We start from the raw sequence: 5,436 nt of genomic DNA, 5'->3' as shown, positions 1-5,436 counted from the left end.
GGTATCTCTTTTTTTAGGTTAGGGAAGTTTTCTTCTATGATTTTGTTGAAGATATTTACTGGTCCTTTGAGCAGGGAGTCTTCACTCTCTTCTATACCTATTATCCTTAGGTTTGATCTTCTCATTGAGTCCTGGATTTCCTGTATGTTTTGGACCAGTAGCTTTTTCCGTTTTACATTATCTTTGACAGTTGAGTCAATGATTTCTATGGAATCTTCTGCTCCTGAGATTCTCTCTTCCATCTCTTGTATTCTGTTGGTGAAGCTCCTATCTACAGCTCCTTGTCTCTTCTTTTGGTTTTCTATATCCAGGGTTGTTTACATGCGTTCTTTCTTGATTGCTTCTATTTCCATTTTTAATTCCTTCAACTGTTTGATTGTGTTTTCCTGGAATTCTTTCAGGGATTTTTGTGACTCCTCTCTATGGGCTTCTACTTGTTTATTTATGATTTCCTGGAATTCTTTCAGGGATTTTTGAGATTCCTCTCTGTAGGGTTCTACTTGTTCTCTAAAGGAGTTCTTCATGTCTTTCTTGAAGTCCTCCAGCATCATGATCAAATGTGATTTTGAAACTAGATCTTGCTTTTCTGGTGTGTTTGGATATTCCATGTTTGTTTTTATGGGAGAATTGGGCTCTGATGGTGCCATATAGTCTTGGTTTCTCTTGCTTGGGTTCTTGCGCTTGCCTCTCGCCATCAGATTATCTCTAGTTTTACTTTGTTCTGCTATTTCTGACAGTGGCTAGACTGTCCTATAAGCCTGTGTATCAGGAGTGTTGTAGACCTGTTTTCCTGTTCTCTTTCAGCCAGTTATGGGGACAGAGTGTTCTGCTTTCGGGCATGTAGTTTTTCCTCTCTACAGGTCTTCAGTTGTTCCTGTGGGCCTGTGTCTTGAGTTCACCAGCCAGGTCACTTGCAGCAGAAAAGTTGGTCTTACCTGTGGTCCCGAAGTCTGTTCCTTCAGGTTCCGGCGGTGTCTCAGGCACAGGGGTCCTGCTGCTCCTGTGCCCTCCCCCACGGGAACCCAGAGGCCTTATACAGTTTCCTCTTGGGCCAGGGATGTGGGCAGGGGTGGGCATTGTTGGTGGTCTCTTCTGCTCTGCAGCCTCAGGAGTGCCCACCTGACCAGGCAGTGAGGTCTCTCTCCCACAGGATCTGGGAGCAGAGAGCTGCTGCGGGCTGGGATCCGCGGGTGTGGGACTCCCGTTAAACACAGGAAGTGTCCGGTCCTAGAAGAATTCTGCCTCTGTGTGTCCCGAGTTCACCAGGCAGGTCTCTTGCAGCAGAAAAGTTGGTCTTACCTGTGGTCCCGAGGCTCAAGTTTGCTCTCGGGGTGCTGCCCACGAGCTCTCTGCAGCGGCAGCACCCATGAAGATCTACTCTGCAGTTTCTGGGAGCTTCAGTGCACCAGGGTTCCAGATGGCGTTTGGTGTTTTCCTCTGGCATCTGAGATGTGTGCACAGTGCATTCTCTTCTGGTTTCCCAGGCGTGTCTGACTCTCTGAAAGTTTAGCTCTCCGTCCCACGGGATTTGGGTGCAGAGAACTGTTTATCAGGTCTCTTCCTTCAGGTTCCGGCGGTGTCTCAGGCGCAAGGGTCCTGCCGCTCCTGGGCCTTCCCCCACGGGAACCCAGAGGCCTTATACAGTTTCCTCTTGGGCCAGGGATGTGGGCAGGGGTGGGCATTGTTGGTGGTCTCTTCTGCTCTGCAGCCTCAGGAGTGCCCACCTGACCAGGCGGTGAGGTCTCTCTCCCACGGGGTCTGGAATCAGAGCCACCATACTATTTTCTAATGTGGCTGCAAAAATTTGCACTCATACCAAGGAAATCATAGAAACTAGCTATCAAGGAAGGTTTAACTAAGAACACAAGAGTCCTCCAGGATGGGAAAATAGAATAGATGTCATAAGTGGAGAGGGCTGGAATCTGAAAAAAAAAAAGAGGGAATGTGGAAGATACTGAGGAAAATCCCTAAAATTAGAGCTCTTTCAGGGTCAAGCTATAACAGAACACAATTAAATATATATGTGATCTACAAAAGTAACCCTAGTAATGAGTTCTAGTGATGGAAGACAGGAAGCCAAAAGTGGCAATCTCCTGGAACCAGACAAGGCCAAAAGTGGAGAGAATGGGTCATAAATTCAGAGGTAAAAATATTCAGTGTAGACTTTGTCCAGCTTAGAGTATTTGCTGGGATCAGAGCCTAACAGCACCGTCAGCAAAAAGACCAAAGAAACCTTTGATGATACATATGGGAACAAATAAAGACTCTCATACTCAAACATTAGAGTTCAGGCACCTCTAGAGAAGACAGGTTAGAACTCTGGAGGAGTAAGGGACACCTTAAGGACATGTCAAACAGAATCCATGAAACTCTATTCAAGGGAGCTAACGGAAATAAGCGAAACTTTCCTCAGTCCCCTGCTTTTACATTATAACTGACTAACTTCAGGTTCTCGTGTGGTTCCTAATAGTGAGTAGGGGGTGTCTCTGAATCTTTTGTTGGTTTGTTAGACCCCTTTTCTCCTACTTAGTCACCATATCTAATATTGATGTGATGGTTTGTGCTTGGTCTTATTGTTGTTTGCCATAGAGTATTTGGTTGAAGTTCTTGGGATGCATTTCTTGTTCTGTGGAGAGGAGGGATGAGTAGCTGTAAGAAAGGGAAAGTAAGAGAACAGATTGGGAAAGTGGGGGGATGGTAAACTGCAGTCAAGTTGTAATATATTACAGAGCAATTTTTAAAATTTCAAGAGCACTCTGTTTCCTTTTTCAGAATGAAATGTGCATCAGTAGAATTAGAAGTTTAAAGTTACTGACAGCCACCGCGTTGGGATCACTCTGCTTTTTTTTATTATTAGCAGGAAATCTTTTCTGTAATACATACATATGTACACTACACACACACACACACAGACACACACACACACACACACACTCACAAACACACATGTGTGTGTTTTTATATGGATGTACATATACATATATGTGTGTGTTACATATTTGTATTTTTCAAATTTTGACTATCTGCTTAATACATATGAACAAATCTTCATCAATGCCTCTAACTTGTTTATAATTGACATCAGTTCTAGCACATATTATAAGAGAATTGCCTCTTTGTCTCTTAGTCAAATTTATTTGGAGCACATTTTTGCAAACGTTAACCTAAGTGATGAGTTTCTCATACAACTTGATAAAGAGGTCTCTTTCTCAGTATAGTGACAAAATGGTCCCATTTATTTTTTTTAATCCAATCCAGTAGTCTGAGTAATTTTATTGAGGAATTGAGGTCATTAATGCTTGGATTTATTAATGGAAGGTATATAATTATTTCTGTCATTTGTTGTTTGTGTTGGTTTCTTAGAAATCATGATTATGATTTTAGTTTTATTGTGAGTATGTTTATTCTCTTCAGGATAAATATTCAATTGGCCTCTGAAGTCAATAGTGATCTTATATTTCTTAATAATTTTATTGTGAAAACATTTCATTTTCCTCCATTTTTAAATAGACCTTTGTCATACATAGCCACCTGCATTGACAGTTGAGCACCTTAAGAACATGTTGTACAACTTTTCATGTTTGACTGATTTAAATATTACATTTGAATATTCAGAAGTTATTCCCATTGATTTGTCCTTATAAATGATCTGGTTTCTTGTGTTGCTTTTAATAATTTTTGCTTATTCTATCATATTAATATCATAAATGTAATATCGTTGGGAGATTTTTTCCCCTGTTTCTCTTTAGTCTTCTTTTTTTTTTCTTTTTTTTTCGGAGCTGGGGACCGAACCCAGGGCCTTGCACTTGCTAGGCAAGCGATCTACCACTGAGCTAAATCCCCAACCCCCTTCTCTTTAGTCTTCTATTGTCCCATTGTACCTACTGTACCTACATTAGCATTTTCCCTGAAGATTATGGAAATTCTCTTTTATATTTTTCTGAAAACATTCTCTGTGTCTTTGCTATGTATTTGTATCTTGTCATCTGCCTATAATTCAAAGGTGGGCTGGTTTCTTCACTGTGTCCCAAAGCATCACCACTGTTTACTTGCACACAATAAAATCTTTCTGAAGTAACTTCATTTATGTTCTTTCATTGACTCTTAGTTTTGGATTTTTTGTTTTAGTTTTAGTGTGATTTCTTCTATGGTGACCCCTTTCATGGAGGCCTTTGCTTTTTGTGTAATTATAATCTTCATGTCCAGCATTATTGCAGTTTTTCTTAACAATGTTTGCCTTATTAAATAAGTTTTTTTTTATATTTTAGTTATTTTCTCATTCAACTAATCTCTTTTTGCCATTATTTTTGTGAAGTCAGCTGGTTTCTACTGAGCACTGACTGCGTGTCTGCTTGTCTGCTTAAGACTTTGAGGAAGGATGCCAGGATTTCTGCTCTGAAAGAAGTCAGTCTTACAGAGAAAATATCTTATCTATACTATCGGTGCAACACTTGTCAATGTAAAAGTCTAATAACTATGGCTTTGGTATAAAATAGAAAACTGGGAGGAAACAGCATTCTGGGATTGAGGTAGGTGTGGTAGATCAACCCAGGAAGATGTGGGGAAACAAACACATGGCACCTGAGCAGAGTTAGCTGGAAGCAGGTTAAAATAAATGAGTTATCTAAAGTTTTGAATCTACTCAGACAAGAGCCTAGCTAAATGGAGGAGGTATTTTTAAATATATTTAGTATCAGAGTCATATTTCTGGACACATAGAGTTGGGAGGACTAACTGGACCCTAACTTAATAATTTATTTATTTTATTCACTTTGCATCCCTATCTCAGAACCCCTTCTCCTCTTCCCTGAGTCCCATCATTACAATTTCCTTGTCCCATTACATTCTCCCTTTCTGTTCACATTGTGGGAAATACTTATTTGCTACCATCCCAAACTAGAACATCTAGTCCCAGCAGGACTAAAAGCCTCTACTGCCACTGAGGACCAATGAGGCAAACCAGCTGATGGAAGGGGGTGCAATGACAGGCAACACAGTCAGAGACAGGTACCATTCCAATTGTTAGAAGACCCATTAATATCCAAGCTGCATATCTGCTAGCAGTATGCAAATGCTATTTCCTTGGTGCATGAGTCCAGAAATAGAACACTGGCTTGACTAGCTAACCCTGTATGTCTTCTTTTGGGTTCCTTGAGCCCTCCAGCTAGCTCTATCTCTAAAACTTCCAGAAATATTCTTCAGCACCACCTGATATTTGGCTATGGGTCTTTGTATCTATTTCTATCCCATGGGCGATGAAATCTCTCATGTGACAGTTATGTGAGTTTTGTCTGCAAACTTTGCAGATAATCATTAAAACTAACAGAAGTTGTCCCACTGTTATAGGAAGGGCCCTGTGTCCAACCAGTCATTGTCCATTTCCTCAGTCTCTGCTTCATATTTATCATTGTACATGTTGTAGGCAGGACAAAGATT

The sequence above is a fragment of the Rattus norvegicus genome, chromosome 6, assembly GCF_036323735.1.
Source record: "Rattus norvegicus strain BN/NHsdMcwi chromosome 6, GRCr8, whole genome shotgun sequence".
NCBI classification, from domain to species: Eukaryota; Metazoa; Chordata; class Mammalia; order Rodentia; family Muridae; genus Rattus; species Rattus norvegicus.
Note: the sequence above shows the minus strand (reverse complement) of the source record.